This window comes from Manis javanica, chromosome 12 (genome assembly GCF_040802235.1).
Source record: "Manis javanica isolate MJ-LG chromosome 12, MJ_LKY, whole genome shotgun sequence".
NCBI lineage: Eukaryota > Metazoa > Chordata > Mammalia > Pholidota > Manidae > Manis > Manis javanica.
The window spans coordinates 46325065-46344363 of NC_133167.1; the positions used below are offsets into that span (position 1 = coordinate 46325065).

At 48.0% G+C, this 19299-nt stretch overlaps 1 long non-coding RNA gene across 2 annotated transcripts; it reads right to left on the reverse strand.

The window, feature by feature from the left end:
- Positions 1-4055: 4055 nt before the first annotated feature.
- Positions 4056-11170, reverse strand: LOC118968681 (uncharacterized). Of its 2 annotated transcripts, XR_005056470.2 has the most exons (4): positions 10700-11170; positions 7889-8265; positions 5322-5390; positions 4056-4596 (listed from the first exon to the last, which is right to left on the reverse strand). It is a non-coding gene; the product is annotated as an uncharacterized lncRNA (long non-coding RNA). The 2 variants fall into 2 exon arrangements; XR_005056469.2 differs by lacking the exon at positions 5322-5390.
- Between the last annotated feature and the right edge of the window lie 8129 nt (positions 11171-19299).

The window sequence follows — 19299 nt, forward strand, 5'->3', positions numbered from 1 at the left end:
CCTTCTACTCGACAGGGGTGCCTTGGACGGGGGCCTCTGTTTAATTCCTTTATTTGGCCTTCCTGGTAGCAGTCTGAAAGGCCCAGCAGGTTCCTCCACAGAGAGAGATCCTGAGCTGCAGGCAGAGCCAGCAGAGGGGTCTGGGAAGCTAATGCTTCAAGGTGGCACATGGGAGAGAATGCTCTGCTTTGCAGGCAGAGGCCAGGGGAAGAGGAGGGAACCCAAGGGCTTTCCTGTCAGTGGGGTGAAGATGGTGATGAGGACAACGATGGTGATGAACATGTGAGTAGGAACCAGGATACTCCTGCTAGGCATGGTGTGATTTGGAAATGTTAGAGGCTCTGGAATCACTCCTCAGTTTCCACCGCGTGTCTGAGTTAAGTCATGTGATAGGAAATAGTTGAATAATTTCTGGATGAAAACCAGAGTTTTGTCACAAGTTCCTTATTGTTATATCCATGAGAGTTGCTGTTAATGTAAGTTTTGATATTTTGAATATCTATTCACCTTACTTTTCACAGAAGAGCCTAGAATATTTTCTTCTCTCAAAACGGTTCTTGGCTTGTGATTCAAAAGCAATTTAGAGGCAAGACAGTGGCTGGTGGTTATAGAAAGAGTGGTAAAGGATTACTAATATAAAACAGAGCTGGCAAATGATAGGGAGAACTACGAAGCAACTGAGAAAAGTGGTTTGTGGATGGAGAGGGAGAGAACAAACAAGATAGTGCTCTGCCGCATCATGAAACACACCTGCCGCTTTGACCATCTGGGGTGCCAGTCCCTCCCTGGAGGAGGTGCTTGTGCAGCACATGGCTGATCGGGAGCCCCTCTACACCTGCTCAGTCTGAGAAGGCCTCAGAAGACCAGTCCAAGAGCCTGGACTACAATGCTTTTTCTCAGAAGGTGGAAAGCAGTTTCCAGCATCTCTCTCAAGCAAATAGTAATTTCTAGAAATTTATCACCCTCTTGGCCTATTTTGGGGCCACTTAACTGGGAACAGACCTGTTTGTGAGACACTGGGTGATCAGGCTCTGGAAGAAAATGATTGAGATGGCAAAATCCAGGCAAGAATTCAGTAGTTATGCCCTGGAGCTGGGACTCCAATAAGCTGGGGGGACTATGTGCCATTTCAGTTATCAAAAAAGTGCCTGACGATGACCTCCTTTGGCAGGCCTCTCAGATTCAGAGTTGCTTCCCTATCCCTGCTGCTACTGCTCTGGACTTGGGTGCCAGGGTTCTGGGATGGTGGTTATAGGAAGAGCTTTTTACCCTGCTACCCTTCTAACCAGTCTTGCTCACTCGCCCTTTGTTCCTCAGAGAAACCCTGCATACTGTTACCATGATAATTCTTCTTCTTTCTTCCTTTTTTATTTTTTGGTGGGGGGCATATTGTTAGAGCTGGAGTTTTTCTTACATGTACTTGTAAATGCTTCTACAACAGAAGTATGATTTTTGTGATAATGAAAAGAGGACAAGGCACCAATAATGAAAGGACATATTTAAAGTCAGTTTTAAATGCCTCCAAAATTCAGAGGGGAGCAGATGAGAACTGCTGTGGCTCCTATTTCTTCTTCAAGTCTATATGCTCCCTTTGGGCAGTATCAGGGGCCTCCATAAACACTCCTACTCTAGCTCCCAAACAGATTCCCCCTCACTTCTTTAATCTTGACTGTTATTCGTGTCTTTGTGGCACCCAGCTTCTGCTCCTGTCAAACCCTGTCCTCCTAGCTTATTTCAGTCTTAGTCATCCTTTCAGATCTAGTTAAAATTTCACCTTGCTGGACTATTTTCATACTTCAATCTATCTATCATTCTGTGGCATTTTATTTATGTGTGTACAGCACCTCTTAGGAAAATGATGATGGCCTTTTCAGTTGTTACCTGCTATTTTACCTGAGTGAATCTAGTCTCCTAAATGAATTCCAGATTCTTTGAGGACAGGGGTCTTGTAAAAGCATTGCTTTCCTCACACCATCTGCCATAGTTCTAAATACATTGTATATAATCTACTGATAATTATATTGAGACTTTGATTGACATGTGTCAGACCACAGTATCAACCTTCCTACAAAATATTTGGAGGAGGTTTTCATAGGCATGGTAGTCATGAATACAATGGAATGAATGATTTGGAATATCAGTAACAAGCTGAGTGTGTGGCCTTAGAAAACATTATCCTTTCCCTGACTTGCCAGACAATCGCTTTCCATGTGACTCTTGTTAGCTGTTCTGACCACTGCCCTGGTGAGAACATCTTATGTCCTTAGCAGATTGTGAACTTCATTGCCTACACGAGGTTCCTTCTCCTACCATTGTGGACAACTCTGTTCATTTGTCTCGATTCCATCATCATCAATGGTACCCCTTCTTCCAAGAAGTAGGCACTGAATGCCATCACTGAGATCACGTCTCTAAGCTTGGATTTCTAAATAGGCTACTCTTCTCCTATAGACCCTACTCTTGTTTTGTCACTCCAAAAGATGAACTTGTGTCATTGTACATATGGCTATAAAATCTGTTTGCTTACTTACATATTTTGTCCATCATTTGTTTGGCCAAGCAGGATATGGTCCTTTTAATAACTGATCTTAGATTGTAAGTTCTTAGATGGTGCACATGAAGTATTTTTTAATGTACCTGGGGCAGTTCCCTGCCTGAAAATATACTCTCAAATGATTGCTGTAGGGTGCCTTTATACAAACATGACAAGCCTAAAATCTCATCTGACTTCTCACTGTGAAGCTGATGACAGAACCAGAGAGAAAGTCTGAGTAGCTCAGGTCTACTAGTTAAACTCCATTCTTAACTAGCAGTGTGATCTTGTGCTGGTTTTCAACTTCTTTGGACTTACTTTTGAAAATGAAATGCAGGGGATAATTGTACCTATCTCACAGTATTGTTTTAAGAATTAAATGAAATAATACCTATAAGCTAGTACCATTCATGGCTATTGTTTTCATAGTTGTTTCATTATTCCTTGAGACAGAAGATAACTGAGCAGTTGAGAATGTGTGAACGACATTCTGAGTATATTTGTTGAACTGAAATGATTCTGTATTTTGAGGTTCTTCATGTTAGCAGAAGCCTGAGCTTTTCAGCCAATCAATCCAGTTTGGTGGCTATTATCCAGGTCTTTTTTCTTCTCTCCAGGACTGAAAATATCTACAGAAGCTATAAAAAAAATTTTTAATTTTTAAAAAGGCTGTTTTGCAGGATGCAGGAGGGTGGGGAAAAGAGGGAGCTAATATTTCAGGCTCCTTATTTCAGTTTTAGTTTATAATAACCCAACCCACCCCAAAGAGCCTAAGGGTTTTCCTCTCGGGACAGTAGTCCCCAGCATGTGGGTGGCATCTTCCCTTAAGCTGCCATGTGGAATTCATTGGTACAAAGCAATCAATTTGTGTTTGGTCTGTGGGAGTGAGCCTGGTCTGGAAGGTCACTGATATTTTATTGTATGAATGTTTCAAACTGGTGTAAATTAAATCTCTAGGCAGAGCTCACAAAGGACAAACAGTGAATCAAAGAGAGAACCAGACATAACAGCAACCTGGGTGTTTCCCTTCTGATAGTCTCTCCCTGGGCCTCACCACTCTGCATTTTGATGCTTAGATCTCAAGGCCGAGGCAATGGTGGACCAGGTACATCAAGAACCTGCCGAAAACTGACTTGGCTTAGTGTGTGGACTTTGAGAAGTCCTCAGGCAGAGACACAAAGTCACAGCAGGGAGGAAGTGGGCCCTTTGGCAGTAACTCCTGCGATCTGCTCTGCTTTTACTAAAGGCTGGAGAGCCAGCTCCTTGGAGGTTTCAAGCACAGTACCCTGCTTTGGCTTTGGTCTTTCAGGCAAGTGAAGAGAATGGCTTGGCATTGCTGCTCCAAATGCTCTGCTTTTTCACTGCCTACTCCTGGGCCTGCTAGTGCTCTCCAGGTAGCTAAGGGAACACAGCCCAGAGAAAAATCTGACCACAAGGAGAACAACACAGGGTTTATGAACTGAATAGAGAATACTGCCCAATCCAGCAAGGTGTAATCATTTTCTTTCACAAAATCAGATGATTGTAATAGAGAGGGAAATGACAATATTTTATTTTTTCATCAACACCGAACAAAACAATATTGGTCCCTGGACAAGTTTAATGTAGAAACGTGACAGAAATGTTTTTCAGAGTAAGCCTAGGGTCTTCTCATCATTTGGTATGACACCTTGTGTCCCTGTAGCAAGAATCAAAGACCAGAGGACATAGTCTGTGAGCCTCTTTTTCTGTGCTCTGAGCCAATGTAATGTTACATCTCTGGGACCATATGAGACAATGTTCTACCTGCCTGAGCATCGCCCTCTCTGGAGGACTTTGAAATGACCACTCAGCAGATAGTCCCTGCCTGTCTCACCTGTCTGAGGAGCCTCTGGTGTAGGGGACAGAAGTGTATACAGAACAGCTGAGCAAAATATTCCAGAGAGATGCTTAATAAAAATTCAAAAACACTTCATTGGTGATGAAGTAACATAAGATTCTTTGCATTATTTTGTCTAAAAAAGATGGATCTAATAGAACAATGTGATCCAATCTTCAACTCCTTGTTCACATTCAGGGATTTGCTGGTGAATTAAGAGAAAAAGAGCCAGTTAGATCAGCAATTCCCATACCATAATAATAGAGTGAACATTTTTAAGTTTTTATTATGTTCCAGGAAGTGTTTTAAGCAACTTACATGTAGTGTTTCACTTAATCCTCACCATTTTATGTGATAGCTGTGGGTAAGAGATACATGAACTGTCCCAGCTTTACACTGCTTGTAAGTAGCGAAAGTAGAGTTGACTTACTCTGTAGGTTTAAAATCCCAAAGCATGATGCTTCATTTCCCCCAACATTTCAGAAATTTCAAGAATTTTTAAGAATCATTAAAGTTACCATTGGAGGAAGATGTATACCATTGTTTAAATAAATTTAATCTTTTAAAAAAGAGAGTTGTTTCCTACATGGGCACCAGGCTCACAATGGCATAACCTCCTTAAAAGTAGTCATAGTTCTCCTTTTCTTCCCATCTTTCCTGCCCAATATCTTCTTCACTACTAGCCTTCCCTGGGATAAGAAGGGTACAGGTAATGTTCTAGATTCTTCTTCATGGGAATCCTCATCCAGTCCTTCTTAGAAAAGAGTATGCCTAGAATCCTGCCTCGAGGTGGATAGGGCACGACTAGGGCACAACAAACCACATATTCTGGAAGCACACTGCTCTCCTGGGGGGTGGAAAAGAAAAGCTCTCTTCAGCATATCCTTCTGCCCACTCTCACAGACACAAGATAGAGAAAAGTCATCTCACCTGAGTGACTAGGGATTTTCTAGATCATGGTGCTGAACCCAGAGGATCAAGCTAAATGTCTAGAAAGCTCTGCAAGGCAAAGATGTTCAATTATTGGAGTAGCAGGAAGCAACAAGAAAAACAAAGTAGCTAATATGTGGTAGTGAAAGAATGCATTATGGTTAATTTTCCTGGTTACTCAATGTAGCTCACCCATACTGAGTGCCAAGGGAGAGGAAGTTTGAGGTTTGTTTTTATCCATATATTTTCAGCTTTGCTGCAGATAATGTTGTGTGTGGTAATTCCTAAGTGATGTAACAACATGTAGAGTTTCTCAAGGAAGGTTAGTTGGCATTTTTAACAGGACTTGGATTAAAAGTCTTTCTCTTCAAAAACCAGTTCAGTGAATGAGCCTGAAAGGAGCCTGGCTTTGAAAGCCTCTCCTATAATACCAAAAACAATTGGAGTAGCCTGATTTTCTTTATTGACAGTAATCTGCAGGAGTCTGAACCATCACAGGTTCAGGCCACTCTCAGGAGGCTCTCAGACTCCCCAGGTGGGAAGTGACTCCAGCCCATGCACCATAGAGATCCCCTGTGGGATCCACAGCAAGGGCAGTCTTCAGGGATAATACTGAGCTTACAGTGCCCTAGAGCAGGACTTATGGGATTGTATTTGAAACTAAATGTGTCTATTCTGATTTTCCCCCCCAACTTCTTTTCTCCTTCTATCCCCAATGTTGTATGTAGGCTAGGTGAAAACTTAGTGCTTTTTGACTTATAAAAGGTTGCAATTGGAAAGATAGATGAAATGACAGTGTGAGAGAGAGTCAGGATGCTCAGCTGAGTGGCCTCAGTGTCATTCCATTATAAATTTCTGTGAGCAGTGCTTCTGAATTGTCATTTTGCATGTGTATGATAGAGTAAGTATTGCACATCTCAGCCAACCTATGCTTTTCCTGCTTCCCCTCAATCCCTGAAGGACTCTGAAGAAGGGAAATCAATAAATCAATTGGTACCTTGTCCAATACCCATTTCAATAACATCACAGGGCCATTTGCTAAAGACTAGACATTAGTTACGGAAAGAGACTGAAACATTCTTATTTGATAATGTATCTCTTTGCCTTTGTGAATGAGATACAAAATGGAATAGTGGAGTGTTCTTGCCAATAATAATTTTTGTGTTGACCTTATCAAAAAATAAAAAAGATAATTATGGAGAGAATGATAAAATATCATTTATATCTCAGGGTTTATTACAAAGCCAGTGGGGAGTGTTTTCTAGGCTTATTGTATAGTATTTTATTCAATTTTCCCTACTGTGGCTAAATCAACTTTTTAGAAATTAGATTTTTTAAATATATATGTTCTTTCCCCTTGGTCCTTAAAAATGACATCAAAATTAACATTGAAAAATCTATAAATGAACACTAAAGTGCACTAAATTGACTCAAATTTTTGGAGAAAAAATATACAACTTGGAAGAAATGCTTTTATAATATCAACAATCCCACTGTTTTGTTCTATTCTGTTCATTCATCCATATATTTGCAAATATCCAATGTTCTCAATTTGAGGTAAAACAATACAACCACTTTTTTCTCTTCCCCAAATGCTTCAATACTATATGTAACTTCACTTCAAAAATTCAGACTCCCTCTGAACCAACTGTAACACTCTTTTTACACAGACCTTGCAGATTTTGTTATTATTACAATATTATTAAAGGAGTATGTCTTACAAAGAACCTTAAAATATGTGAAAAGATGATAATAATTATAAGGATAATGACAACAGTAAAATGCATCTCTAGTGCCCTGTAGCCAAAACTGTACTAGACTGAGTGAGGGTCAGAAGAGGAGAGTTCCAGTCTCAGCCCCATGTTCAGGGTCTTTCTCATCTGTAGTGGGATTCTTTGCATCAATTCAGCTCAAATTCCTCATCAGTAAATTGCAACTGCTAGACTAAATGGTCTTTAAGATTCTTTCCAAGTATAAAATTTTTTGCTTTTGTGAATCTCTCTGTAGACTTTGATTACCTTTCTTAGGAGAGCTCTTATGAATTGTGGGTTCTGGTAGAAAGAAAGGATTTTTGTATACGGAGAGATTGCAGACTTGTATCTGAGGTAATAGTGACCAGGAAGTCTCTGGCCCCTCAGCACAGGTGTGTGGCCACAGTGGTGTAGTCTGTGGGTTGGTTCATAGTCCAGCTAACTGCTTTCCTCTTGACTCTGGATTAGGGTTGTTCTCTAAACATTGGTTATATTTTAAAACGAAAGCTTCTGAACCCTTCCTTACTTAGCAGATGGAATCAGAAATGTTGGTGATATTACTGCAGCAAAGCCAGCAGGTCTCATTTAAGCTCCTATTTTGTGCTGGGACCACCTAAGCTTCTGAAAATAAATGACTTGAAGATACAATGAAAAGGGATTAGATCACTTAAACATTTTCAAATAAGGCTCAAAGTTTGTGGAACCAAGAGCAGTTCTTAACCACTGTAATATAAATAGCTATATAGATATAAAAAAAACTTTTTTCCTCCCATTGGCTATGGGAAAAGTGGCGATCTCACCTACAAATTGCCTTACCTATATCTGGACCTAAAGAATATTCTTCTGTCTTGCTTATCTTCTTTGCTGTACAACCACCGGAATTAGGGGCGAGCTCGGCCCTGTGTTCTCTCTTCCGCTGGCCGCGCGCACCTGGAGGGCAGGCCTTTCACGCAGGGTTGCCGCTGGCAGCAGGGCGGACTTGAGGCCTGGACCCAGGTTGGCCTAGCGCCCGCGGCGACTCCCCCTACCGGGAGTCCTAAGCAGTGCCGGTGGCGGAGACTGCAGCCCTCTCGCCGCCGGTTCCTTCACTACTTCGCGGGTGGCAACAGACAGCTGCCGCCGGCGGGGGTCTGTCAGCGCCCGGCGGAAGGCCTTGGTCCGGGTAAAGAGTATTTTCCTGCATAAGCAATTAGCTGCGAATAAACATATAAAACGGCAGCTTTGTAAATCGAATGCTAGGCGCGCTCCTTTAACGGGCGGGGCCGCGGGGGTTTAGGGGGAAGGCAGGAGAGAGAAGGGAAATATGCGAGGCTCTGGAAGGAGTGGGAGGTTGTGCAAGGAGGTGCCTTAACACGCTCACCAGTAGTTCTGAGGCGCTTCTTAAGTTACTAAGACCCGATCCCTGGAGAGTAACCGGCCGTCCCGGTTACACGGCGCCCTTTTCCCTGGCCTGGGATCTGCGCGCGCTGCAGGTAGTCAGCACAAGCCAACCTGACACCAGATGCCCTCGGAGACCCGGACCCGGGGAGCGAGCGCCTCTGCGGGGCGCAGCCAGTTTGCACCCGTCCGCCCCATACAACCCATAGTTAACTGGGGCCTTGGAGTGTGTCAGATCAAGGTGAGCAGAGGAATCCTCTTGCCTTCAGATCTCGCCTTCGGGACTTCACTTCGGGTCTTGCGTCCAAGTAGCGCCCCGAAAGCAAAGCAGTCGGGGGTGAAAAACGCGGTGCAAACTCGTTTCAAAGCGGAAGGATGCTTGCGCGTGCTTCGGTCAGCCAGCTTGTTTAGGCTAAGGTGCAGCTCCCAAGCGCAGGTTTGGGCAATGCGCACTCCGCTGGGCCCAAAGAGCCATCAATTTTGCCAAAATGGGCACTGCTTTGGGTACACACGGGCGAGGTAAGCGGGTAGGAGGTACACCTGAACTGGCATACTGAAGAGCGGTCACCTGGGGAGCCAATTTTGCAAAGTCTCGCCGAGTTCTCGGGGCATTTTATGTAGCATAAACCGTTGGAATATAGCAGTCATACACGTATTAACGAAGATAAGTGCATGAAAAAAATGATAGGAAATAAAGGCGTGAAAGTCTGAACCGCCACCGGATATCTTGCCCTTGCCTCCTTCGCAGGCCGAGGGCTGTAGTGGAGCCTGCAAGAGGCACAGCGGGTGTCACCGGCCGCTCGCCCCGCTGAGGTCGTGAAACCCGTAACCCAGGCGGAAACAGCCAGCTTGTGAACCTGGGGTTCCCGTGCTCCCTCCCACCTTGGCACCCACGGTCTACGCGGGGCCGAATCTAAGGGCTCTGGTGGGTGTCCGCAGCCTGCCTCAAATCGCGGGCCGAGCTCCAAGGAGTCCGGGGAAAGCAAGGCCCAAGCTCGGGGCGTCGCGGGCTGCTTTCCTGTGGAGTCTTGGGCAGGGTCTGGGACCTGTGAGTTGTCAGTCGCCTCAGTTGCCCTCCCTGTGTGGGGATGTCGTGGGTCAGTGGTGCCACGGCAGACTGTAAGGACAGTCTCGAGCTGCCGGTGCTTTCTCACTGGCCTGGCTTGAGGCAGAGCCGGGAGAGCTGAGGTTCTCCCAGAGAAAGTCTTTTCCCAGCCCTGGTGACATGGCCAGGGGACGCTGGAAAGGATTTGGTAAGGGTGAGGGTAAGGAAGGGATTCGTTTCCTGCCTGCGGCTGCTTCCCTCTTCCTTTTCAGCAGGCATCGGTGATTTGGGTAGTTGGGCTATTACGAAGGCAGACTTCTTACCCTCCCCCCATTTCTAGTGAAGGTGTTGCTATGCACACCTCCACCCGCACGCCACCCTACACCGACACCAACACCACCTTTCTCTAACCTGCTTCACCTCACACTTTTCCTGAAAAAATACGAGTTATGTGTGTGAAAGGTAACTAAACCCGGTATCTGTAGCCAAGTAGCTAAGTGCGTGGGGAGGGTACTTCACTGAACGGGTCAGTGTTTCTTCCTAACGATGTTGATTGACCCTTAGCAAAGTAGCTCTCCTTGTGGGCTGGTAAGGGTAAGGCGTGGAGCCGGAGGGGGGCTGGGGCAAGCATTAGCTTGTGTGCACCTCCTGTGGCCTGCCAGTTCCTGGGCTCGAGGCCTCTCTGCTCAGCCAGCAGCCAGGATCAGACTCCTAAAGCAGCAGAAAAATGAGACAAGTAATCTCGCTCCGCTATTCCCTGCCCCACATCACCACTTTTTTCTTTTTGTAGCTGGGCAGTGTAATAGGCAGGTCGACCTGAAGCTGCGATGTAGGAGTTGTAAGCGATCCTGGGGTTGGCACTACCCTTCAGGATTTAGGAATCTTCTAGGGAGGAGGATCAAAGGGGCACCCGCATTTTTTGAATTTGGTTGCGGTTTACTTCCCTTAGATTGGAGTCGAGAAGAGGGCTCCCTGAGACGTCTCTATGAGCAGGTAATTCTGCGGTGGTGCAGAGGGCTGGTGGCTGACACTTCTAGTGATGGCAACCAGGCGGGGCAGCGCCCTTTCCGGTTATCAAGATGATTAACCTCAGGGCCTTGCCTCTGGTGGGATCCCCGCTCCCCCTGTAGCTTCCCCCTCACAGGGATTAGGGGACACTCTTTTAGAAGGAGGACCCGAAGGTCGCAGCCTGGGCCCATACTTACCTCTGCGTGGCCTTTCCTCCCAGCGGGGCTGGGGAGGAGGGGGAAACCTTCAGACCCGGCCCTTCCCGTCGCCCAGCTCTCCGAGTCAGCTTCATCGGGCCAGTCTCCCGCGGTCCCCCGGGTCACCTCCCCCCTGCAACCACTTGTCTGAAACTTACCAGATTCCATCCTTAAGGCAGGAAAAAAAGTGTTTCATATACAAACCGATCAGGGTATTTGCAGATAATTGCGTATGTCAAATACTCGGGCGTGATGACAAAGTGCAGAGATTGCCAGGGCCCGAGCTCCGCCTGAAGGGCGGGGGCTGCTGGCGGGGCTCCCGGGAACCTTTAGCCTGCTTATACGAGGGGAGGGGGGCAGCCGGCAGTTAACAGAGCCGGCTGTTCCTTCGACCCATCAGCTGTGCAGCTGATTCCTAGACTCACTCACTACGTCCACACTGAGCCCCGCGTGGGAAGGGCAGTGCCAGGGTGGTTACAGCACCAGCCCAGCTCCCCCCACACCCACACTCATGCACAAAATCCCTAGGTAAGATGCACATACACGCGCGGGGTTCCTGGGCCTCACGTTGGACGCTCAAGCCCAAGGCCCTACCAGGCAGGGTTCCCAGAGCTAACGCCAGACTGTCACTCCCCATTGCCTGACACCTAGGGGAGGGGCAAGTCACAGGCCACATTGGAGCCAACTGCTGCACCCGCCTAGTACCAGTATTAGTCCTTTATAGAAATAAAAACAAATTTTAAAAAGTCCCCGAAAACTCTACCCTCCAACCTGATCCCCCTACCTGGATTGCAAGAGGCCATGGGCGGGTGCTGGGGGGTGGGTATCCTGGGAGCCGCAGCACACAGCCCGCCAGAGTCCACCCACAAGGTCTTGGCTACAGCAACGGTGCCTGTTCCCGGCCGCTTTCGGGATAGCTGCTCTGAGTTCCCCCCACCCCCACCCCCGCAAAGCAGGTATGCTCAGAATGTTTCAGGAGCCTCAAATCCTTAAAATAATAATTAAAAAGTTACCCTTGTTGGATTCCAAATCTACTGAAAACCAAGGGGATCGGTTATAGGTGATCGATAAAGTTAGTGGCAGGTCTGCAGCTTCCACAGGTAAGAACCTTAAGGGTGGTGGGGGCATGTAGGCGCTGGCCCTGGGGACTGGAGGTGAGGGACCCAGAGAAGCAGTAGAGACTCGCACCACCCACACGTGTTATAACAAGTATGAGCAGGATTGGTGGCCTCGGCCATGGAGTCCTGGGTCCCAGGACATCGTCAAGGAGGGGAGGAGGTTGAGAGACCTTGAGAGGATCCAGTTCTTTCCTACATGAGGGCCCAAGAACCTGCAGAACACTTCCGAAGGCCGGTGGGGAGAAGAGGGAGGGATGGACAAGTGAGGGCGCTGGTGCAACAGGCCTGGAGGGGGAAGAAAAGTCCAGGAGACTATGTTGGAGCGTCTGTCGGGCGTTCCTGTCCCAGACCCTCGGCGACACCCCGCCTTTCTTCCGAGTGCCTGAAGTCTGCCTATTCCTAGAAGCCCCTGAAGTTTTACACTCCAATAGTCTGAGGTTTTCAATGATGACAAATTAGAAAAACGCTTCTGCTGAAGCCCGGCACCTAAGTCTGAGAGTTGGGGGGAAGGGACGCTACTGGACGAGCAACTGGAGAAAAGGAGAGACAGGCTTCTCCGACTTTCTCTGTTGCTAAAATTGGTGGCTTGGGGGGAGAGGGAGGGTGGGGGACATAAGCCTGGAGTCGGGAGCGTTTTGGCTGACCCAAAGCTGGATCCGCCGAAGCTGGGCACCTGGCAGCTTAGCCGAGGATCACCAGGAGCGGTCATCTTTCAAGCCTTTGCCGGGAAGGCCTCGGTCTTGCGGGAATACTCAGTGGGAGGTCACCGGAGAGAAGCAGGGAGGCAGGGTCTGCAGGGAACTCCTCAAGATCCAGTGAGGCCGGGGTGGACGCTCAGAACCGTCTATTCCCAGCCTGGGCGGCCAACCGGGGTCCCACAAGTGTAAGATGTGATTCTCTTTGACTTTCCAAATCAAAATGCACTGGTTGTAGCCCAAAGAGTTTAGAGCACATAACTGTCTTAATCAAACCTGCTATAAATAGACAAATCACTTCTCTTGCACAAAGAGCTCTGGGAGATCATACAGGGTCTGGCAGAAGCCAGGCTCTGGGGATGCTCTTTTTAAAAAGGTTTGTGGATGAGGCACAGACAGAAAAAGAAAAACAAGAGTTTCCACGACCTCAGAAAACAGCTTAACTGAAACCAAAGTGCGCGATAACGGGGATATAATTGGGGAAAGGAGTGCTTAAACCCAGGGGATAATTGGGTTCCCCGAGCAACATACACGGTTGGGGACCCGCAGCCCAGGGTGGGGGCCCTGCAGTGGTAGGGCAGGGAGGGAAGGGGAGGCACTGGGTTGTTAAGTGGAAGTTGAGGTCCTCATCGCTGAGGTTCTGAGTTACCCTACTAGCCCTGCACTTTCCTTCCCAGTCTTTCCATCTTTCTCTGCTGTTCTGCTCGACTTCCTGGCACTCGAATGACAGCTAGGAAAGCACACGTCCTCCCTTAACCTGGCCAGCTTTGGGGACAAGGGGTCTCCGTGGTGAGCACCCTGAGCACGTGGCCACTACAGCGGGGCGCTAGGAGCCTGAAGTGGGCAAGACTGGGGAGGAAGATGGGAACAAGATCCCGTGTGGGAGCAGATGGGAAGGAAAACTGTCTGTAACCCTCTGGAAAAGCGGGAGACAGGGAGTATACACCCACAGCTCCAGGTTCGCTTCCTCTGCAGCCAAGCGCCGACGACCGACGCGATTTTGAGAAGGGTTAAGGTCAGGCGCTCCGGTGCACTCAGACCCGCGGGTGAGGGAGAAAGGTTGAGAAGTGGCCGCGCTGAAAAGGGTCGGAAAACGCCCTTCTCTGCCCTGAGTGTGCAAAGAATATTCTGAATAACTGTGGGCCTCCGGAAGTTACATGGCAGAAGGCAACCTTTGGCTGACTCTGGGTCTCACCACTTAAAACAGTACGAACTAAGGGACGCTCGTATATTTTTCTGACTCAAAATGGAAAGGTAAAGTTCTCCATAATATACAAACACTAAAGATAAGAGCGCACAGGTTTGGATGTACTGGGAATTTCAGAAGCGGGCTTTCCCCTCACCTCTACTCCCTTGGTTTGCAAGTATGTATTCCCATCGCTTTTCATTGCTTAGCTTCTGACCCCAACAATAATCTGATTCAGAAATACTCTTCATTTCGCTAGGTCGACATTGGCAGGCACTTTTTATATTGTATCTAATAGGGAGTTTAAACTCAAGCAAATTTTAGCCTAATGCTTTCCTAAAAAGTCCTTTAAAAGATTTGCTTCCAGACAACAGAAAGGAAAAAAAATTAGGTATGATTGGAGAGAAACATGCTTAAATTGCCTTTAGATTTCTAAGATTTTGTATAGGCGCTAACAATTTTGTGGACACTAACGAAAGGGCTATTTGCAGTTATTATTTGTGAAAGGTCTTTTATATTTTCAAGCCATAGTACCCAGGTGGAAAATTCTTTACGACTAAGAACATGCTTTTAAAACGATTAGAAAACCGAAACAAAAATTTAGAATGCATTATGGTATAGAAATCTTTACTGAAAACAACAGGTATCACTATAATCCAGGAGCTGAAGTCAAAATGTAGTGAAAGTTAATTAAAATGCAAACTATTAGGGGAGCACTGCACGTGTCGTTGTCACATTCAAAAGGAAAAATCTTTAGGAACCCCCCCCCCCATACTTGAATTGTGGTATTTGAATCGTTGTCAACATTTTTCTCCTCTGAAATAACAACAGTTCACCTTTCAGAACTCTGCACCGTGGAGCGACAGTGACGATTGTTCTCTAGGCGAAGGACTTTTGAAACCAACAACTTCTTTCACACACTCACACTCACACTTGCACACACTCCCCCACCCCCACCCCCTACACACATTTGACGGTTTTTGAGTGAGAGAAAAAGAGAGAGGAGAGGGAGAAAGAGACTGGGAGACTCGAGCTTGGGTAACCAGCAAACCCAATAACTAGGCTTTATTGATACTAAAAGGAAAAGTTCCCCTCGTAAAATTTATCTGAGCTTATTAGTTATTTAAATCAGCCCCAGGGCTGGACGAGCGACGCCGCAGGCACCCGCTGTCGGTTCCTGGAGGTGAGCAGACGTCGTTCACGCCCTAACCAGTCGCCCCTCTCTCTGTACTTGGCACCGGGGGCAAAGGCAGGCGCAGCGAGCTGAGGTGAGCCACTTGGCAGGGGTGCTGGGCCTGGCACGCTTGGAGATAGCTCCGCGTGGCCTGTGGGTCTTAGAATTTAGAAACGAACAGGTCACAGCCAATGAAAAGGGTGTGCCATGAGCAGGCCAGGCAGACACCGAGCGCCGGAACTCAGCGGGCCCACTGGCTGCTCAGCCCCGGGCGCCGCTGGGCACCGGCCCCTGCGGCCCCTGCGGCCCGTACGGGAGCGCACGGTGGTGAGGCTAGCCTGGCTCCGTAAAAGAGTCGGGCTGGTGTTCGCCGGGCATCGGACCGCTCAGGGATGCGGGGTTCGCCCCCGTTTATGTGGGGCTGGGGTTTTGTAATTGGGTGGGCACTAGGTGAATTTACACCTTTCTGGGTCTTCCCTTTTAGTAGCAGGCAGTCCCAAAATGTGTGTGTGTGTGTGTGTGTGTGTGTGTGTGTGTGTGTGTGTGTTTATGCGCGCGCGCGAACAGTTGAATTTATTTAATAAGCCCTAACCTACCCCTGAAGTCCTGTAAGTCGGACGTGGGGGTTCTCAAGTCCTAACGCAGCGCCGGGGCAGAGCCAGGTGATGCCTGCTCAGCTGGATTGGCTGCAGGGCCCGCGGTCAAGCCACTGCAGGGTGGGGAAGGACAACCCCAGGTCGCCCCTGTCACAGCCACTAGGGCCTTAGACCCGGGGTCAAGCCTTGACGGATTAAGAGGGTGTCCGTGGGGCTTCATGAGGAGAGAACAGGCGAATCACCAGTCCAGGAAGCCCTTTAGGTCCTAGCTACTCCGGACGGGTTTGGAACGCCGGGTAGACCGACTACCCGGTTCATCCTCGGTCCTTTAAGTGTCTAGGACCTTGGGTCCTGCCGCAGACGTTCATGCTCTCTCGCGCGTGGTGAGACTAGCGCAGGCCCAGAGCCCCCAAACACTCCCGAAGCCGTTAAGGCTTGGGCTGCCTCGGATCTGGCTTCCTGGGCTCACTCAATTCGGCTAGAGGTGGGCGCGGATTTTACAACGCAGGCTGGCTTGCGTGGAGTTTGGGGTGCAGGTGGGGCGCCGTGGCTTGGGCTTTGCAGGTATACATTTCATTACAAAGGTTTGGGGCAAACTGAGGGCGCCAATGTTTCGCCTGCCGGCCGCGTTTTTGTATGGGGTGATCCGATTGTGCCCCGGGCCGGGGACCTGCCCTCCCCCGCCGCATCCTGAAGCCGAGGACTCCAGGCGACACGGATAGGCAGGCTCTGGGACTCTGTAGACTGAACAGGCGCCGCAGGTTTCGGCCGCTGCCCACGCGGTGGCGCTGTCGGGAGAGGACACCTCAGCTCCGGTCTTGGGACCAGGCTGAGACCCTGGCTCGGGGGTGATCAGGCCGTGAGGACAAGTCAAGTTCTTCACTGTCACCTTGGGCCCGGGGGTTGGGGATGGCACCGAGCCCTTACTCTACGCCCGGTGTTTCCAGACGGAAAACGCAGCGGGTCCGGAGCGCGACTCCGAGCTCCAGCTCTGGCCACTCCCGCGTGGGGGCGGGGAGGCAGCGGCGGCTGCTGTGGCGTTTCGTTTTCTTTCCTGCTTTGCCTTGTTACCCAGTCGTTTAAAGTCGATTTCTGTTTTTGAAAACCTAGATTAGCAGGGCATGCGCTGCTGCAGAAGGGGATCCAGCTCTTAAGCGTTTGACTCTGAAAGAGAATGAAGGGATGCGAGAACCCTGGGGGTATTGTCATGTGTCCCTGGAGTAGGGTTCGAAGCTGGCAGGCCCTCCGCTTTTCCGTGCAGTCCAGCCCGCGGCTGCGGAGAAAGAACGCCCACACCTCCCACCAAATGACTCCTGTAGCTTCCACCAAACCTGTCCACTCGCTTTCCTCACTTGGGGCAGGCAGTGCCTACACCCGAAGCTTTCTCCCATCCCAAAGTTCTGGGACCCGGCTACAGAAAGCCCCGAGTCCACTCCTTAGGCAGCTCCTGGGCCGACCTTCGCGCGCCCCTTCCCACCCTCTGGGCTTGTGCATTGTTCCTCTGACAGATCCTCCGGCGTCCTGGGTGCTGGGCTCACCATCTAACGCAGACTAATTGCCCCCCACCCTTCCCCAATTCGCCGTCTCCCTGGGACGCATCTCTGTCCAGGCCGCAGGGGTTCGTTCTTTTGAGGATGGGGGCAGGACCTCCACCGCCCCTACCTTAGGCGGCCCGACGGCTTCCTCACCGCTCCGCCCCTGCCCGGGCCCCCTGAGCCGCTGGAGAAGCCAGGAGTAATTTATCTTTGCCTGGCGCGGGTTGGGATTTGTCCGGGTCTGATGCCAACGAGGAAGGCGTGCAAATAACAAAGTAAGTGTCCGCAGCCCCCTGCGTTCCGGTCAGACCCCAGACGCCCCGAGCAGTCTGGGAAAACGGCTCGAGCCCACCGTTGTTGATCTATCGTTCTAGGTGCTCTTCCTGTGGGAGTTCTGGCCCCGGCCCTTGCCCCTTGGAGCATCCAATTTCTAGTCCAAACCCCGGGCAGTTATGAGGTCCGTGAAAATGTGATCGCCCAACAATCCCCGGACAGTCTTCTGCAGAAATGGGCTTCAGAGCTGGTGTGGGCTTCAAGTGAAAGAAACGATTCCCTCCCGCCCTCCTTACGCCCCCAGCGGAGCAAGTCCCGGGTGGGGGTTGGGGAGAGGGGCGGAGGGAGAGACAGGCCCTCGTGGGTTCGTTCCTAGAAGCCGTCGAAGGCTATGGACGCTGGCAATTCCCATAGAATTTTTCCTGTGCGTGCGGGAGTAGAGGGACGACGCGGTACAACTTTCTGGGCCTCTCTAAGAGGCAGCGCACCGCCGGGAGGGCCTCTTTGCCTGGGTTACTGAACTTGAAATCCAGGGTGCCTGGTGATGGATGCTAGGCCTTCAGAGGTCTGGGCGGCCCAGCTGAGAGCCAGAGTCCCACACCCGGCTCCCGGTACTCTACTCCCGGGGCAGTTGGGCCTAGGCCGTCCTGCGCTGGCACTAGGGTAAGAGGGTTGGCTGAGTTGAGAACTAGCACCAAAACTTAGATGTCGAGAGTCAGAAATCAGAAAACGTTGTCATTAAAAGTGCAGGCCATAAGAGAAAGAAGAAACGCCTGGCAAGTGATAAAGAGAAAAGGGTAGAACATGGAAATAAGAAAAAACATGCATATTTAAGCCCAGAGTATAAAGAGCCGTTGATTTTTAAAATAACAAATCTCAGTGTGATCATGAAAGACAGGCGACCTTTGACTAAATAACACGAAAAAATTGGGGGTGGGAAGTAAGGGGGGGAAAGTCTGAGTAGATTCCTGACAAAAACGTCAAAGAGAAGCAAGCTGGGAGGTAAAAATTTCTTCCAAAGTGAACTTTATGCTATGAGGACTTCAGCAAACTGCAAAAATGCATTTTGGATCAAATTATTAAAAAAAAAGACAAACATAATTAAAACCAATTCTTTTCTTGAGTGTGATTTTGTTTTAAAAAATTAGGAAATAAACCACTTGAAGAATATAAAACGAAACCAAACAAAACCTTTGAATCATCATAATTTATTTACTGTTTTAAAAAGTAGAAAATCCTAGTGAAAGGTAAAAATGTTATTTAGAATTTCTTATTGTCAAAATCAAACATGCTGGAAATAATCGCTTAGCTCAGTTGAAATAGGGTCAATACAAAAATTGTGCAGTGAAAAGTTCATGTAATTTGAAACAGAAAAGGCCTTTATTAGGGACAAAATTCAAGGAAAAACTGGGCATATACCACAAAACTTCCTAGAATTCTCCTTTTTTAAATGGACATAATTTTGTAAAATGTGTTACTAAACATGTCTACATTCAAAACACATTTCTGATAAAATTAGTAGCATTCGAAATATTTCTTTGTTAAATGCAATTTAAGTGTTCTATTTAAGTGTTCTTAGTTCTTTTGCCAAAAATGATAGATTCGTTCACTATCAAAAACGGAAGAGGAAACTCCAATAGAAAAATCAATGAATTTAAAAGGGAGCATAATCTGAAAAACTAGCCACAATGTACATTTAATTGTAGTTAATTGTATACTTTATTTAAAACGCCCTTCTCAGAGGTTTAATAATTTAGAATCAATCGTTCCCTTCAAAACATAATAAAATATTTACACTTTATAAAATATTAACCGATTAACAATACGGCTGTGTTGTTTATAAACGTGTAACTGAAGTCCGTAATCATGCTGCTGACATAGACTGAGAGGTTAGCGAAGTGATTCTTCGCAAAATGTAAATGAGGATCTTCAGACAGTGGTGTTTATAAAATAGCTCATTAATGACTTAAGATTGAATCGCTCCAACCATTCGCATCATCATATATAATAATAGTGACGAATC